Source organism: Buteo buteo, chromosome 2 (assembly GCF_964188355.1).
Source record: "Buteo buteo chromosome 2, bButBut1.hap1.1, whole genome shotgun sequence".
In the NCBI taxonomy this organism is placed as follows: domain Eukaryota; kingdom Metazoa; phylum Chordata; class Aves; order Accipitriformes; family Accipitridae; genus Buteo; species Buteo buteo.
In genome coordinates, this window is record NC_134172.1 from 71,609,176 (window position 1) to 71,628,577 (window position 19,402).

Sequence of the window (19,402 nt, forward strand, 5' to 3'; positions counted from 1 at the left end):
GAGTCGGGGAAGGGGAACGGGCAAGGGAAAAGCAGGGCCGCCAGGGATGTCATGGCCTTGCGCAGGGATGGGAGCCTCCAGAAACCACCTTCAGCCCCCGTTCGGTGAGCTGTCTCTGCCCCGTTACCCTTGGTGGAGCATGACTTGGGGCCTCGCACACAGCCGCCTCCTCCTCCCCAGCAGTCGGGCCCCTTTCTGTTGAGGTTTCCAGGGTCTCAGCAGCCCCAGGTACCCCAGGCGCTGCCCTTGCCTTCTCCAGGCTTCGTGTGTCCTGCGCCACGTGCTCCTGCCTCCCATCGCAGGCTGCTGCTAAGGCAGCAGCAGGCAGGTTTCTGGGTGAGTCTTGTTCTGCAATCACAGGCCACCCGCTCTCAACTGGAGCACCTTTAGAAACATCCGCGATGCACAAGGCCTCTGTTCTCCTCCTGCCTCGCTCACAAACAGTGTTTCACAGAATGGGCTCTTGCCGCGTTCCCTGCTGACCACACTGCCGGTGCTGCCAGCTTCCCCGAGTACCCTCGGCCACCTTCGCCACATTGACTCTATTCATCAGCATCTTCCCCAGGCCCTTCACAGGGTGCTGGTCGCTGCCCCCCAGCATCCTTCTACCTCTCCGATGGCTGCTACAACCAGCAATGACTTCACTCGTGGGTAACTGGAGAGCCTAAATTTGTGTGCTTAGAGCATCTGTGGTCAGAAGACTCTGTTCCCTCGCTTACCTGTTTCTATGGTCCCCTTTATTAGTGTACAGATGGCTGTCACCAGGTCTGTGAGTTTGAAAAATGCTCTTAGTCTCTAGACAGGGAAGGGAGGCAAAGGCAGAGGGACCAAGATCATTAAAAAAGTATTTTGGTGTTTACTTCAACTTGTTTTTATTTGCTAAGCCTGTTAGCACGACAGCATTAGCTACATTACAAATCTGGCCCCAGGTTACTTGTCTGAGGTCACAGAAAGTCTGTTTTACAGCACACAGGAACCAGCATCTCTACGTTTATGCTTATACCCTATCACCTTTATCATTAATATGTGGCCAGCCAAACCAAGATGACAAATCACCTTCTCGTTACACCCTTGTGCTCCTTCCTTTGCCAGTTCGGAGTGCAAGAACTCAGACTTTTGCTATGCTTTGAAATCAGTTTCTACGTTATGCTTCTGAAGAACCCCAGCAGCAAGCTTTGCACAGGCCGGTCACCCCGCAGCAGCTACAGGGAGATGTTAGAGGCACCTATTGGTGAGCAGAAACACTGCACAGAGCTTTCGGGTGCGAAAGGGGAGTAAGGAGAACTGCAAAAACTGCATGAAGGCTGGTGGGGAGCAATCAGATTGGAATTAGGCCTTTATGGCATTAATTTGTTACTGGAAAGCGCCAAGGGATAGGGAAAGCTGACTTTCAGAAAGGGCAGGTGGTCCTGCAGATGGGGTGTGCCAGGGTTTTTACTGAGGTATTTAGAGAAGGAGATGGTGAGCTGGAAATAATCAGGAACCCTCCTGGTATGTTCACTGTATACATTTCCCTCTGAAGTGCAGTTTAAATGGAGAAGGAAAGGCCACTCCATATTCACAGCCACTAATTAATGAGTGATTTCACTGCAGTCCATGCCTACTTTAACTCGGCAGACACTAAAAGGACAATATTTTTTCTCATTGATGCATAATATACATAGTAACACAACAGATAGATAGCTTCCTCGGGCCAAACCATCTGAACTTTCTCCTGCACACGCTGCCGAAACAGCCGGGAATGGCGCTTTGCTGGGTTTCCACATGGTCACCGTGCAGCCCTGTGGGCACGTGCACGCACGCGTGTAAACGGCGTGAAAAAGTCATAGGCTGTGTCTGCCTCCCCTTGTGCGACACGACGCTGCCTCCTGACCCGACGTGGCTCCTTGCTCGGTGCAGGGACTGCTGAAGCCTATTTTGAAAAGGATCCAGTGCTCGCTCTGTGGTTGAGCTGGAGACCACAGTTAAAGTCTACCTCATCTGTTGCAGCGATTCTTAATACTACACGAGGCGCTTGCTCTCTGTAGTTTCGTAGTGGCTGGTTCGCGCAGAGACAGGGGAGCCAGAGCAGCCAGCGATTAGCGGTCTTGGCTACCGGCATTCAGAAACGAGGCCACCCCAGAAAGCTGCAGATGGGGTTGAGCTCTTACCCTCAGGAACATGTGTGGGGAACGGAGGCTGCGGCCCCTTGGGGAGCACGTGCTGCTCTGTCTGAGGGCTTGATTCGTTCCGAATTGTTTAAATGTGAAGAAAGCGTATATTAGATCGGCCTATTTATATATCCGTTCTAAAACAATGCTTACTGTTTTCTGGAGTGCTAGCTTTTTATCATTGGCCTTTCTATTTAAAATTCATTAGAAAAACCAAATATACTTGCTGATCTTGGCTTAGCACTAAAGCGAGCTGTCATCCTTGCAGCTAACAACACATGGAGCACGACTGGATAGCATCATTTGTATTACCCACAAAAAGAAAAGACATGAACAATAACATTGGCCTTTTTAAGTAAGATATGGATGATTGGCAGGAGAGCATGGGGAAACGACCCTAACTTCTGCTAAATCTTTGTCTGATCCCTTACCCTTTATTTCCTACCTCACCTGCAATCCATTAAGCATGTGAAGTTTCAAACTTATCCTCAGCTACTCCTAGAATTAGTAATACTCCACAAATGGAAAATGCACCTTTTGCTTTCCAAGATGACCATGTCATCCGAAATAGTTTCACCACTAATACATGTAATCATAAATTCTGACACTGGCGAAGAATTAGGGTGACAAGACAGCAATGAGAAAAGTGTTAGAGAAATGTAGGAATTAGCTCACCTTATAGGATTTAACTCTTTTGCCCAGCGGACAACTTGACAGATGTCAAGGAGCACTAGCCACCAGGCGTGCAATCGACTGGATTCCCCCTGCTCCCTTCTGCAGCTCGCAGGGCATATGAGGACATTGGTCCCATATGACCACTACAGGATAACATATAGGAATAACAGTTTCCACAGGCTTTGAGTGCACAGAGGTGTGAGTTATAATAATGTACTCTGTGGGCTGTGTTGGAACCTACCAGTGTGTTATTTTGAGCAGAAATGGTGCAAATCCACAAAGTATAGATCTGGCCTAAATATTAGAGATGCATGAAACCATTACTAGGTGCAAGCAGCTGTAGAATTCAGCTCAAGTGACAGCTGTAGCTTTTGGAGCCCTCCAAGGGCTGAGCATAGTTTAGTTTAGACCCAAAACACTCTCCTGAGCCAACAATGAGAATAAATTAAATATTGTTGAAGTTTTAGCTGTTATAACTACATAACTGACAAATACTGCCCACAGTCTGTCATTGATAATTAGCAATGAAGAAAAGGCAGGGAAACTACTAGACTTAAATAGACTATGGACTCTTCAGCTCAATCTGCACACTCAGAAAAAGCATCCAGCCACTCCAAATCAAAGGAAAAACCCAAACAACGTGACAAACACTTCCCAGTGCTTGTTTTCCATTAGGGCTGGAGTGAAAGGCTGGAATACAGCGTCCAAGGACCGGAAATACTAGCTGGTTTCCCTAAATCTCAATCTTTTTCGTATCAGAAACCCTTCCTTTCTACAAGGATCCGCCATTTATTTCTCCTATTGCCACTACCAAAAGGCCGACCTGGCCACAACCCCCGGCTGCTGGTCACAACTCCACTTGGGCTCACAGCACCCACATTAGAGATCTGGGGGTCAGCATTGACTCCTATTTTTTTTTCTGTAAAGCTGTTTTCATGAGCCAAAAAGGTGTTTCAAGAACTTAAGCAAAGTCTGTCCTTGGCAGCATTAACAAAAATTGCAGCCACGTATACTTGCAGCAAGCTCTACACAGAGCAGAACTGGAAATACATTGTGCTGCCATTTCAGGGAACTGGAGAATGGAAGGAGTCCTTTTCCACATAGTTGGATCAGTGCTTGCCTTTGGCAGGGCTTTGCTTTAATAAACTTTAAAAGTATGTGAATTCTGGACTACCTAGGTACTAGGGGACGAGGAATCCAAAAACAAAGCTAAAAGAGTAGTTTCTAGTGTATACAAACTATGATTTTAAAAGTACTTAACATACTTCTCAGTGTTTAAATTTACTGCAAATGTAATTTATCATTTACGATTTTCAGTTTCTACTTATACCGTCCTGTTGCATTCCTTGTACCAATAACTTCACCAATGCGAGTGATCGGATGATGCTCCGAGCTGAAGAAAGTTTTAGACGATCTTCTCAGAAATACGGTGGCTGTGCTAATTATTACGTGGCCCACATGACATGTAATTTACACGGGATCTGTAACACTGTAATACCCTCATTTTAAACTTTTTAAAAGAAAAAGAGGCAGAGAAAAGTGGATTTAAAATGCTGCACATCTATTTAGCAGCTAAAACCCAAAGAAAATATGAGTCAATGCTGTCTTAAAAATCTAAGTGTTCTAATGGTGTATGTGGCAGGCATTAGAAATTTAACAGGCAACTAAAACTTGCACATGGACTTAATCCAAGCTCTTTAAAATGAGCTCAGACTGTGAGTGACTAGTTGCTTGGTCTGGAGTGTGGGGAGTGCTATTAGAGAAAAAAAGGAGAGAGCGAGAGAGGGGAGAAATATTCTGGTACTTCCTTTGAGAGGCACACATGCACACACGCTACTATTCAATTTTGGGGTCAGGTTGAGTCAGAGATATTACCCCCCAATTTCAAGCTTAAAGTGGTTTGGCAAGAAAGGACAATGGAAAAATTGCTCATATCTCCATGTTCCCATTAAGTTCTGAAGTCTGCTGTGCAAACCAAAGGAATGCACATATCATAGTTTAAAAAAATAGATTAAGCCAGTAGTGGAAAAGAAGTTCTAGGATATTATTATCCTTGGCTATTTTCAAAAAATGAATGATGAAACATTTCAGTTAGAATATCTATTGGAATGTTATAAAAGAGTGCTCCAATTATGTCAGTGTCCCATCTGTGAATGTGATTCCTGCCCTGTGCGAAAGACTCTGAAATCATTTGCTGACTGTTAGCTGGTGTAACTGTGTCCCGTGGGGCAGGCCTACGGATAGAAAGGGGCTACCTCGAGTGACGGAGCATTAACAGATGTGGGATAACAAGGTGACACAGGGACTCACGGTCACCCGATGAAAATCTCTGCCATGGCTAGTGTCTCGGTGACACTTGCAGAAGCACAGCTCAGGGAGCAAAGCTACTGAGGCATCTTTTTGCTAGCAGGGTGTTAAGCTATGCAAAGTCTTCCTTCCCCATTCTGAGCCTGCTCTAATCGTAAAAGGGGGCTAGGGCCTAAAATTATTAACACGTCATCATTTACACACCCTACATTAATGAGACTCTTGCACTTTGTTGTGGGTGCAGAAATCCTCCCAAAGCCAGAGACTGATCCTGAAAGTGCCATGTGCTATTTATTAACCCCTAGCAGTTTTGTGTAGCTCTCTTTTTTGTGGAAAGGTTGGGAGCAGGCTTGTGACATGAAGGTGAGTGAGTCGGTGCCAGGGTCTGCTCCCATCACCCCTATACCGCTGGCAGTAGCGAGCATTTTGCATAAGGGAAAAATACACGCTGGGGCCCAGGAGCATATTCTTTCTGGAGCACCTCTGGGCTCGGCCGTGCAGACGACTGCACTGCTCATCTGGCTACTGTGGTCTCAAATACTTGATCTGATGGGGGGAAAAAAATAAATAATCAGCGCCTTTCATTTAGGTCTGTGACTGCAGGGCTCTGGGGATCATCTGCTCCGGGGAAAGCAGAGCTGCACAGCAGTGGAAGGAGTTGTGGGAGCTGCCACTGGAGTGCTGCCTTGTGCTTTGATCCACTGCTATCCTGTAGCAGGTGAGAGCGGGACTTTACCAGCACCGAGAGGAGCAAGAAGCCCCCTACCTTTCCCTTTCCTGCTCTCTCTACAAAGAAATAACTTCTCCGGGGTGTTGTGAGAGTGACTAAGAGCAGCTGAAGCGCTCAGGAGAGAGGGAGTTTTGTCTGGAGAAAGCCGACGATACACGAGGCAGGGCAATGGCCTGATCCTCGGGCGGTATAAAGCCGCTCAGAGTCTTTCCATTGGCCTGTCCGAGAATCGGAGCTCTCGGATGATCCCCTTCGGGTGTACGTGTTAATGAGTGTGGTTTGGCAGGTGCCTGGGGAGCTCGCTACGGCAGGAGAAAACAAACAGCCGCTACTAAGGGCCCTTCAAAGGAAGCCTCATCGCCCCCCCCCATAGCCCGCACACCCCCTCCGCCGGCCCCGGGAGCCCCCGGGGCGGCTCTGACTCAGCGGCCGAGCGGCCGTGCCAGCGCCGGCGGCGGGCGGGGACCCGGGGAGCGCGGCGGGCAGGCTCGGCGGCGGCCGCCGGCCGGAGGGCGGGGGGGAGCTAAAATGGAGCGAGCCGAGAGAAAAAAAACACTTCCCTTCGCCCCCCCTCCCGCCCCCTTTCCACGCTGCTCCCCCGGCCCGGTAGCCCTGGGAAAATGGCACCTCACCTGCGCGTCCCGCCCGGCCCGCGGGGTGCAGCGCCGAGCACCCCGGGGGAGCGGGCGGGCCGCCTGGGCAGGGGGCTGCAGGGCCCGGCGGGGGGGGGTGGGGAGCAGCAGGGCTCGCTGCTCCACGGGCGCCTGACAAGAGCCGGGCTGCGAGGGGTTTTTCCTCGCGCGGAGCATCCTCCGCCCCGATCCACCGCCCACGCCGACCCCCGGGGACGGCCGGTACGGCTGTGCCCGGAGCCCCCCCCCTCCCCTCCCCGGCGGGGACACCCCTTCCCCCGGCTCCCTGCCGGCATCGCACAGCCGCTGCCGTGCCTGCAGCCCCCCCCCGCCACTCTCCGCGTCCCCACGCAGGGCCGCTCCCGCCGCCGCGCCCTCCCCCGGGGCCCGCAGGCTGGCTTCGCCGCGGCGGGGGAGGACGGGACGGAGGATGCCGCCGCCGCCCCTCCTAGACGGCTGCACCCCCCACCACCGCCTCGGCGGGGCCGGGGCGGCAGCGGGGAGATCTCCGCTGCCGAGGGGGGGGGGGTGACGGCTGGGGTCGGAGCCGACCCACGGGAGGCGCGGAGCGGCCGCGCACTGACAGCGGGGCAGACTCCTCCTCTCGCCGCGCTTAACTCTTGCCTCCACCGGCACCGGCGGGAGGGGAGAGCGGCGGCCGCCCCGAGTGCCCCCCCTCCGGTCGTCCGTCTGTCCCCCGCCAGCCCCGCGGCAGGGCTCGCCCCCCGCGGAGGTGGCGACCCCGACGGGAGCCGCGGGGCATCCCCCAGGGCAGCGCGGCCGCGGAGCCGCCGGTGCCGGTCCAAGCGGTGCCGCCAGGGCTCCGGCGGGCCCGGGGAAGCCGGCCGCGCCTCCCCGAGCCCCCCGACCTGGGCAGGCGGCGGAAGGGTTAAGAGGCCGGGAGGTTAGTCAGCGAGACTCCTGGGGTGATGGCTTGGAAGAGGAGAGTCCCTCTGGCTGAAGTTTAAAGGAGGTTTCTCCAAGACGGAGTCGTATCGCCTTCGCGGAGCGCTTCAAACCAAACCTCAAGCCAGTCCCGTCCCTCCCCCGAGGGACCTTCTCGCCGTGAAACCCTTCCTGCCCACCCAGCCGAGCTGCCTGCGAGCGAGCTAAAACCGGCAGGAGAAACCAGCGGGCCCGAGGAGCGACCCACAGAGACCCCCGGGCAAGGGAAGCACGCAGGAGGGCACCCACACAGCACACAGACACACAGCGCGGGGGGGAGACCCTACCTTGATCCATAGACCTCATGATGTGGTGGTAATGTACCAGCCTGCAGGCAGTTTCTCTCTGCATCGGGAATTTAAAAATAAAAAAAAAAAAAAATCGATAGCAGGAAAAAAAAAAAAAAAGGAAAAAAAAAAAAAGAAGGAAAAAAATCTTCTTTAAACCATGTTCAACCAGTGCCGCCCGGACAGAGGGAACCCCTCTTGCTCGCCTCCTCCGTAAGTGTTTGGAGGTGCAAAGAGGGATCCGAACTGGGCTGAGCTTGTTCCTGAAGTGAAGTCAGTTCTCTGCTCTGAGATGAGGGTTACTAGAGAGGGAAAGGCCACTTCCTTCCCTGCTCCGAGTGTTTATAGTCTTTGAATGCTGTAAAATAACGGGATTCCCTCACTGTTTCCTCCTGTTTATCCCAGTGCCATGGAAACCCCTGGATCGCCTCCATCTCCCAAACTGAGGGCTTTCCTGCAAACTTCACACTCAGGAATCCATGACGTCTCCCAGCTCCGGGCCAAGGCAGCTCTGCGGCTTTCTCAGTCTGCAGCACAAGCACTTAATTGTTGAGCAGAAAGTTAGAGAGCGAGAAAGAAAGAAATATGGATGATGTTAAAAATCCCAGTGTGTGCTTTTTAAACAAAACTTGCAGGCACTGCAAAGCCTTTCAAAGCAACGGGGCTTCTGTGCAGAAGTTTTCCTTCTTCCCAGCAGAGACAAGCTCGGACTGCTGCTGCTTTTACCTTTGAATAAATCATTCAGAAACCCGAAGTCCCCAGCTTATATTTATGTCTTTTAAATTCGCCAGCACCCTATTAATACCCATCTTGTTACTGGCACAGGTTTTGACTTCTAATTACCACTGGCTCGGTTCTTCATACAGAAGACGAAAAGAAAAAAAAAAAGAAAAAAAAATCGGTTAATTTGTTTAGTGGCATTTCACAGACCTCTCTCTGTTTCTATTTTTAGATCCATTTAGAGGAGAGAGGAGCAACCCCATGGATTTCCATTGATACACGTGGAGCTTAGCAAGAATGAAATAGCCAAGGAAGCCTCCGCAACCAAGACAACCCGTGTGTGTTTACACGTACTATGTATAAACAGGAAAATAAAGCGAAAGAAAACAGGAAAATAAAGATGTCGTGAACTGTGTGCTGTCTTACAACGTATGGCTTTGACCGGTGTGTTAACGAGCATCTGCCTCTCGATCCCGTGCTGGGCTCAGCACCTCGGTGCAACTGTCGATTTTTTTCCAGGAGAGACGAAGTGTCCGCGCACCTAAAATGCTTCTGCGGGGATGGCGACAGCTCCGCAGTCCCTGGGCGTTTGCACGTCGTCGTCCCCCCCCCCAAACGGCACGATGTGCATTCGGAGCCGGGGTGGCCGCCGGGGTCAGCCGGAGCCCTGGGCAGCAGCGGGGAGTGAGTCACTGCAGAGGGACTTGGCCCGGAGCTGCACGGAGGGCTGGCTGGCACCCGCACCACATTTCCATTTTTCACTCCCTGAGTCCCAAAATCGACTCGAAGGAGGTATCACAATCAAACTTTCTGCTTCTCGAGTTTGTTGTCCTGCAGGCTAGCAACTGCAGGCAGGCCAGGGAAACTCAGCGCACCTCACTTTCCTAGCCTTTGTCATTTTTGGACGTGCCGTGGCGGAAATACCTTCCCCGGCTCCGCGGGCCCGTTATGCAACCGGCTTCCACCGACCCCCGAAACGCCGGGGGAGCCCCGGCCCGGTGACCCCGCGCCCCCTCCGCTCCCCCCGCGGCGCCGCACCGGCCTCCCCCCGGGGGCCCCGCAGTGAGTACCCCCCTCACGCCCCTCCGCCGGCTTCTAGGGAAGCCTTGTTCTCCCCGTCCCGGCAGAAGGCTGAGCACCGGGACCCCCCCCCCCCCCGGCTTTGCTCTCCCAGCAGCGATGCCGTTTGCAAAGCCCGGCTCTCGGGCCGTTCGCTCCCGCAGGGATTCTCCTGTCCCCGAGCCCCCGGCAGCCAAACACCCAAAACCTGCGCCTGACACTTAGGCTCGACCTGGATGCTTCGCCCTTTAACAGCCCTCTCGGCCGGCCGCTTTAGAAGCCACGATGTTTGCCGGCGAGCTCCTGCAAAAATCCCGGCGCCGCTCCCGCAAAAATCCCGGCGCGGCCCCGGCCCCGGGCGGGAGGGTCCCAACCCCCCCCGCAGCACCCAGCCCCTTCCCGAGGTGTCCCCCCCCGAAGCTAATTAGCACGTTTGATTGGACCCACTGTTGGCATCAGGTGAAGTAAAGCCCGAACCGTCTGATTTCTGCTTCGAAACGTGACAGGGAAACCGAGGTTGCGGCTTTTGCTTGGAGAGCAAAGCGGTTGTTAATTAATTATTAGTCGGGAGAAATCAGTAATTTCGCCCCGCTTCCAGGCCCAAGCTCCTCCCTGTGGCACCAAGTGGTGTCCCCCGCATCGCTCCTTATAATTGCACCGGGAAATGCAGAGAAGAGGGGCTGGGGAGGGGCCTTTAGGCGAGGGCGACCTAAAGCGGAGCTGGGAAGGGGCGAGCTGGAGGGGGCTGAGGGCGAGCAGAGGGAGCAAGTGGGTGCAGGAGGGACACCCACCCACCCTGGGGGGGCCGAGGGCACCGGGCCCTGCCAAAGGGTATCCCAGAGCGAGCGGAGAATGGGCGACCCCGACGGAAAGCTTCGCCTCCTCCCACGCTGAGCTATAATCGGGGGAGCAGTCACAGCTCAGCGGTTATGGCACACAGGTTGGCTTCCCTAGTCTGGACCGTTTAAAAATACAATGTCTTTCTTTTAATAGCTCAGTTTGATCGGCTCCCGCTAGTTCACATGACAGGGTTTTCCTAAAATATCTTCTTCCACCAAGTTTTTTCCAACTTAAAAATGCTGAATCCTGCTACCCAAATTAAACTCAGTGCAAAGCGAAAAAAAAAAATAAATAAATAAAGAAGTGAAAGAGGGCTGGCGGCTGCCTCCGGACTGCTAGCATTCCCCAAACCAGCATATGACACAACTGTAAGATTTCCAAGGCTTTTGGAGAGTTCAGCGAGAGAATCGTGTCCTCCACTGGCTGCAGCTTCCCCGCTGAGTTAAACTTTCCTGACGGAACCTTTCTCCATCTGGCTCCGGCTCCCAGCGCGTTGTGAGCGGCCGCGGAGGAGAAGGGGGATGTAGTTCAAGTCTTATATAACTGTGCAGGCTGGATGCGGGGGCAGAGACTTTCCCTAGAAACGAGAGATTTTTATATATATATATAGTTATTTTTAGCTTCCTTTTTTCAAAGGAAGGCCAAATACCTCCGACTTTCCTTTGCTTTCTTATTTTGGTATCACTAAGGGATTTTATTTTTGGAGGTAAGGAGCTATTAATAGCTAATATTTTTAGCTATTTATTCCCTCTTTAGGAGAATACTTCCTCTTCCTTTCAGGGCCACGTTCTGGACCGCATCCCTACACACCCCCCCCCCCCAACAACAACAAACCCACCTCCCCACCGTGCCCATGGCACCCTCCGGGATTTGCCAAGAGGATGCCCGGCTTTGTTGGGGGATAAGAGAGGGGGAGTATCTCCCGACCCGCTCCCTGGGGCTTAGGGAGCGGGTTTGGAAACCGACTTTCTCCCCGCGAGCAGCTCAGCCCGACCCCAGCGCCGGGCTCCCAGCCGAGGAGGCTGAGCAAGGAGCTCCCTGCCCGGGAGACGAGAGACAGCTACGGGCGGCTGGGGAGAGCAGCCGGCCCGGGGGGCTCCGGGGAGTCGGGTTCCCGGGGGGACCGGCCCCGGGAGGGGTGTAGGGGGGGGGCTCTGGCTTCCCCCGGCAGCTGCCCGCAGCATCGCCCCGCCAGCGGGCAGGGTCGCTGCAGAACGAGCGCTCCCCGGCCGGCTCCGCGCTGCGAATTGGCAATAAACCCGAAAAGAGGTTGTTGGGTTCTTTTTCAATTTCTCGTGCTCTCCAGGAGATAAGACATCGAGGCTTCCTGAGGATGTGCTCTCAGGCCATCGGGGCAGCTGCCCGGAGTTTATCATCATAGACTTCACGGAGACATCTCCGTTTTCCATTTGCAAAAGGTATTTCAGGCTCACAGCAACAATAAGTATTTTTGACAAAAGCTCCTCACCCTTCCAAAGTAAATACTGTTCTGCCCGAATCTGCCCTCGCATGCAACGCACTCTGCAGCGCAACCTCGACACGCTGAAGACGTTCAGCAGAGCCGTGCCTGAATATCGGATTTACACACTCCGGCTGGGTCTCCGCTGCACCTGACCGGGGCTCCCGAACACAGCAAGGACCAAAAAAGTCAACGGCAGCAGCCTGGCCTGCTTAAGGAAGCCAAACTGGCACCTCCCTCCCTTGTCACAACAGTCCGAGAGCATCCTGACTGCTCGTTACCAACTCCAGCTTATTTCTGACAATGCACTTGTCTAAATAACGTGTTCACTCACTTAATTAAGTTACAAACGGAGCGTCTGATCTTGTAACGAGCTCCACGTGGCCCGGGGAATCCACCCACATAGAGCTCTCCGAGATTGGAACTAGAACTGCTTGAATTTTTCCCATCAAAACATTTTTTCCAAATGAGAAATAGCTTTTCATCTAAAATGAAAATTGGTTGAAATTTTCTGTTTTTTCAACAAAACTCAATAAACTGAAAGGCTATTTTTTGAGTTAAAGTAGTTTTTTGGGCTGTTTTTTTTTTTTTCCTAAGAACTGGCTTTTAGTAAACGGATTCTGTTTGTGAACATTAAAAATTATTTTTATAAGTGAAGAGTGATTTTTTTTTAACTTCACTTTTTCCTCAATAAAGGCAACCTCAGAAAACAAAACCACAAATAAAGAAAAGGTACTGAAGAAAGTGTAGTGAACATTCTTTCTCTTCCCCCTCCCCTCGAAAATTTCCTGTAAAGGAAAAAATAAATGTCTTTCAACTCACTCATAGAACAATAGGGCCCCACTCTCGCTGTCTTTAGTCAGGCAGCTCTTGAATTAGTGTCCTCTTATGGGACCGGGAGGATGTAATTAATTCAGCTGGCCTGATACGATACCATCCCAGGCTGCAGTTTCCCGTTTTACCGATTACCGTGTCTGTCTCCTAGAAATCTGTAGGATTCCAGACACTGAAACACATTTCCAAAGCAGTCGCACGAGTTCATAACCGCTCGTACACGGAAATGTCCGACACCCTCATGTCAGGATTCATGTGAAAGTACCAGACCTGCACCTGCAGCCGTCGGAAAACTTATTCTGAGCCTCAGCCTCCTGAAAAACCCGACCTCGGACTTCTTTTTTTTTTTTTTTTTTCCCAGGCAAAAGCCAAATCACTCAGCCTGGCTCGCAGCGGGGGCGGCTGCCCGGGCCCCCCCGGTGGCGCAGCATCCCTCCTCCAGCATTGCTTCTCGGATTGGGAATTTCAGAGACACAGAAATTCGTTTGCATGGGGGAGAGAGAGAAAACGAGGCGGGACGACCCGTTAGGTACGACGGCAGGGGTCAGTCTTCCCGGCAGGATTTTTTTTTTTCACGCCCGGGCAGAAGGCAAACCCGATCATTCAGGTGAAAATCCGAGAGTTTACATATATGTCCCATATCCCTCTGGGGAATGAAACGGCTGAAGAGCCAGGTGCAGGGAAGGTGCAGGGAGATTGTCACCTTTCCAAGCAGAATTCAGACGTGACAGCTCCAAAAGAAAAGCAATACGTTGGTTTACTGGGTTGGAAACGGCACCAGATCTATCCCGAACCTGAAATTCGCTTAGCGCGCTCTGCTGCAGCAAACTTGGGCAAAGAGGGATGTTTATACATCATGATCTGTGCTTTTACCCAAACATCAAACATTGTTTTCAGGGAACACTTAAGCCCTCCGGATTGGCACTGCCTTACAAAATACTAACACCAACGACTAGGTTAGCAACTCCGAGGCTTTTTGCAAACGAGCACATAGGATAAAACTGAACTATAGCCTTTTTTTTTAAAGCAAGACTAATTAAACAAATAAGAACTCTGGACGAGGCTCTAAAGGTGTTAGTTTCTTGACAAAGATAGATAGCTTCTCTTTAAGATTATAAAACCATAGGTGTTTGTTTGTTTGTTTTCTTTTTCTCGTTTTCCAGGACTTTGAGCTCAGGTTCAGAAAAAAAAGAAGAGACAGCCAAATAGAGCAATTACTTGCTGGAATAATTAGGAAGAACATTAGTCACATTGGGAGTTGGAGAGGTGCTTCTCTACGTGGGCAAGGCAAGTAAACAGCGTGTTACCATCTACCTGTTCCTTGTAGAGCTCAAGTCACTGTAACTGCAGTCACCAGGCCACGCTTTTGGGAAGAGATCTCCAACAAACAGCCATGCATGAGAAATGCCAATTCTTCTACTTTTTAAACCCTGCATTTTTAGCCCCATCAAAAGTTGCTACCTGGGAAATGGCCATTATTGGTCATTTTAGGATTAGAACTGGCTTGTGAACCTCCTTCCCTTTGCATAGCACAGGAGAAAAGGGAGAGGAAGAAACTACAAGTGCTGGCCAAGACCAGGCGCCTGCCGGCTCAGCCTACAGCAGCCTTGAGCTGCTCCGTCCAGTGCCCTTCCCTGGGGCAGACGAGCACTGGGAATCCTTTCCCACCTGCTCTGTTCAGTGAAGCTGGATACAACAGAGATCCTGTCCCATAAATTATAGTTGTTACAACAGTACAAGGAAATAGCTGGTCACTTTTGCACATTGCTCCCAGCTCACAGAACAGTTTGTGGAATGAGAACAGCATCATTAATTAATCATTATTCCTAGCTATTCAACTCACCTTCCCCTTCCAAGGAGTTATTGTAGACAACCGAGGTAGGAATTTGAAGGGATCCTTCTGACTGCAGGTGATTATGAGTGTTTTTCCCCAGCGGTTCCTTTCAGGGGGCTGGGTTCAACATCCCCTAGGTACGTGACCACGCACCATTGGCTTCCCAGTGCCCAGCATGGACCTTCCTTCAAGTCCCACACAGCAGCAAGCACCTCTGCAGCAGGGCCGGGTGAGTGTTTGCAAAGCTTTTGGGAAGGGAAAGCATTCATGGTTGAAAGTTAGTCCAGGAAGGACTCAGCAAACCTAGACCAAGAGGATGACTATGAAACCCACCACGCTTACAGAACACCTGGACTCAAATGCCCACACCTACCAACTCCTGGCTCAGCTGGACAATACAGCTAAGTGATTTTCTTTTTTTTTTTTTACACAAGTTCACAGTGAATTGCAGTTTAGAGTGATATTCTTGTATCTACAGACAACTGCTCACTATCAGGGCACTGGCAAAAATGCATGTATAAATAGATAGCATTAATTTCAGCTACACTAGGACATAAGTTGCTTTATTAATAATAACAACAATGAACTAATCCAATTAGACACCTGTACATTAGGGTCAGGATGGAAACACTGATGAAGTCATTCACTATATCATATGATGGCTAAACTAAATAAAGATAATAAAGAAAGGTTATGACTGTTTTGAAAAGGTGGTTTTATCCCTTTAATATCACCGCCAGGGCAAGGGAATCTGATATTATATCCTGAACACAATTTACAATTCATTACTGGGGCTCTGGCCACACCCGGCAGCTAATCTAGAATTTCACACATTTAATGAACTTCATTCTTGAAATATGTGGTCTGTAAAATCTGATTTACACTGTTGTTAAAATAGTTGGTGTTTGAAAGAAAATATATTTTAAAGTATGTATTTGTGCACAAAGTTTGTTGGTTTTTTTTTTTTTTCCCCTAAAAACCCAAACCTGGTCATTAATTTACCCCAAAGCATATAAAATGTTCCCTACAGCGTAATTTCTGGTGCAGTATTTCTTTCAGCACCTCAGATTTACTCACTATGTTTCTTCAGGAGCAACTGCATTCAGTTGTACAAAGGAGTAGAAAGCCCCCACAATGTAATTGTAGGTACTTCAGTTGGTAAGTTAACTTGACAAGTCAGTTCATGATGGAGTCCAGGGTCTATAATTAGTCCTTACCTGCCACCATCATAAAACCGCTGCATTAGGTCAGTCCTTGCTAGGGCCATGCAAGAGGTACCTTGCAATCCCAGTTCATTCAAGCATGTTAGCTTTTTATTGGATGTTAACACCTGATATTTCCTCCAGGCTCTGGTTTTACTGAAGGCTTTGTGGCATTATGTTCTTCGGAGCTGGAATGGCAACAGGAGCTGAAAGAAAGAAGAGTGGGAACCCGTATAAATCACCGCCCTGCACGGTATCCTGACGGTGAAAGATCACAAAAGACACCTAGGCTGTTGAAGGAAATAGCTGTCATTCACATGTGAAATACAAGATGTTTCTTTCTGTTGAAGGCTATTTATGGTGAACACTGCACCTGTAAAAATTAGTTCCACACTTCAGTAACAAGGATTTGCAAGAATTCAACTCAGCCTTGAACAAAACCCGAGGATTGTGCGAGGGTGTGGATGAGCATCCAGCCAGGGTCAACCCCCCACAGTGACCTGTTCATTTACACCAGCTGCGGGTCTTCCACCGAGATACCAACACAGTGCACTTTTTCCCATCTGGTTTTGGGAAAATTTTCTCCTTACGGGTTAGTGTTGCAAATAGCAATTTCACTTAGAAAATTTGTTTTCTGGCTCATTTCTCCTTGGATGTAGGAAAGATCAGATATCAAAATCTGATCGGCAGGAGGCTTGAGACTTCCTAGGAGCAAAACTGGGCAGCTTCAAATCAAACTTTAGTCTACAGACAGCTGCCTGAGAAATTCTGCCACTAGTTTCAGCCTAAAATGTAAACTGCCACTTTGGTTAATTTATCTGGATCCAGCTAAAAGGCAGCAATGCATCTCAACAAATAAATAACAGGATACCAAAGACTGGAAAGAGGCATATCTGGAGAAAGCAAGATAGATGAGGGGTTGGTAACACCTAACCTTGGTCTTTAAGAAATTTTGTTTTCATTTTACAGCCCAGCTGTCAGGGTGGAGAAGGTCCAAGTCCCTATGCCATGCTACAAATAATACTTGGTAAATGCTTCTCTGGAGTAGCTCCACAGCAGACAACGATAGTGTAGATACTGTTTAAAATGGGTCTTCCCCTTCTGTAGGTATTCTACTTACCTTGGACACAAATAGAGATAAGGAGAAGAACCAGTGTTAGTTTCCAGCTCGCACTTTAGGCAAAAAAATTTCCTTGCTTTAATTTTATTCACCTTCGATGTTAAAATCACTTTTCTGTTTGTTGTCGGGCTTAGAGTAATTGTTCCAGGCTAGAACGAAGCCAAGATGGCATACTAAATAATTAAAGCTACATGAATAAATAGGATTTAACTGCTCTAGTTACGTTTAAAAATTATATTAACAAAAGGATCTTACGTGCAAATCAAGTGATTTGTAACTACATCTACATGGAAAGGCGATGCGTACACACACATGGAAACCAGGCAGGAGCACTGTGAGTGCTGACACCCACAACGCTGCCCGGGGGGAATTTGGGAGGTGAACCTCGGCCGGGCAGGGTGGTGCTTAGGTTTCCCCAGGCTTGCTAACGACCAGCGCAGCTCCAACAGCAAGAGCTCTCCTCGCTCGCGTTGCAGGCTCACGCCAAGGAAGTCTTGGCAAGAGAGTGGTTAAAATGCTGGCTGCTCTTCACTAGGGCTCTGAAATTTTACAGCTCATGGTGTGCTGGTTGTCAAACATAAGGAGAACAGGATGGAGCCTAATAGAGGTGCAGCTGGAGAGCAATAAACGTTTCCAGCAACATCTCCAGGGCTAAGTAGGATCCTACCTCATAGGGGCCGAGAGGACTGCTCGCGGTGCCCTTGCCCTCATAGCAAGATGACGAGCTGCTTCACTGTCTGCTGCGGTCCAGAGGTTTCTCCTCAAAGGTCCTATCCTTTAACTCTTGGAACGAGATCAAAGCCAAAGGTGATAAAACATGGTAAGTGCGAGCCATTTGAGCTCCCAGTTCCAAATCAGCGCCTGCCCAGGAGAGCAGATTGACACGCGTGACTTTCCTGCCCAGAGCGGGAGCGATGGCTCTGCCTGGCCACAGCAACGGCAGATGCAGGACGCAGTGATTCACTGGAAACCACCGCGTTGGAGCAGAGACACTGTCGGACAGAGGGAATGCCGATCCTTATAAACACGCCTTTTGTTCAAAACTTTAATCTCAAATTTACAAAGGATGCAAAGGAGTTCTGCCTCTGTGGGCAGCATCCCTTGTCTGTCTTTCCCACAGGCTCAGCACCAAGCGGCATTTCTTCCCATGGCAGTTACACCATGGCTGCTGGAGCAAGTAACATGCTTCATCAGGACCATCACATGGCATTTTATATAACAGTTTCACCAACGAATGGTTTGTTCTCATTTTAAATAGGAATCCTGATCAATAGCAATTTGCATCACTTTCTGACAAGTCACACGTTGGTGACATCTGCCACTGTAGAAAACAAATCCAAAGTGACATATCTTAAAAATAGAAGAGCCAGCGCAAGACAGATCTGCGTCTAACGGCGGAGAAATATAACGCCTACAGCAGAGCTACAACACAGCTTTTTCGGAGCTGATGTGCAACACATGAGTACATCTGCTGCCTGATGAAATCTGAAGAGCAGGAGATACCCGCTTCCCACGTGCCCACCGAGGTGTGTGTGCCGGGAGTACTTCTGAGCTGACTAAGCAGAATCATGCAGTACAATCAATTCACCTCTACTCATGCTCTTAATTTATATTGTGGGTAATTCTACTTTTACCCTGGTAAACAAGTTTCTGGATATAGTTAAGCTACTCAGAGTGTACATTTAAAATAAAATCTGTTTCACATAAAAGGACAAATGAGAATGACTATTACCCCCATCTTTAATGCGCTAAATTCTTTTGCACAGATTGTTCTTGTTACTACTTCTTTCTGTGAGAGAATCTGAACAGCACACAATATTCCTCCTTACGTGCACAATTACAGCAAGCCAAGAGAGGGAGGCTTTAAAGTGGGAATGCAATGATTTTAAAGCCCTTTTTTGTAACCCACTCACTCAAGAACAGTTAGGTCTTAGGCCACAAAGGGAGGAAGAGCAGCAGAAGGAAGGGCATTCTTCTGAAGGCCAGATCCTGCAAGTTGCTGATCATCTATAATTACAAGCAGCATAAATTCAGAGATTCACCATGTAACCCAGAGAGCCCCACACCACCCAGTGAGTTTTAGGGCCAGGAAATGCCAGCTCGTGGCCCGAGGAAACCACCGCATCATTTTTGATACTGACCTTAAATAGGTGGTGGACCAGGACTTAGCGCTGCTAGTAACTGCTGTAACACTCCGAAACGTTTTTCCTTGCATTACCTTTTTGCAGTTGCAGCAAAGCCATTTCTGCAGCCAGCTGCTGCTCACACTCTCTGAAACGTGCTGTTTGCACATGCAGTTGCAAAACATTCAGCACAGATGTAATTTGGATCAGCAGTTCCAGGTTTAAGATGGAAGAACCCAGCAAAATTTTTTGATTGGGGTTTATCCATACTCAATATAAGAAGGACAGTTTTTTGGAAGCCTGCAATCATATTCCTCATTTAAAAACACACATCTGAATGCTCTGTGGAATAAGAAACTTTCCTATAGGATTGACTCCAATGTTGAAGGTGGGGAGAAAGTCCAATAATCAAAATAAGAATACCATTCACACTCCATGCTCTGCCGTGGATGCTGGGCACAGCCTGGAGACCACAGGTTCTCCCT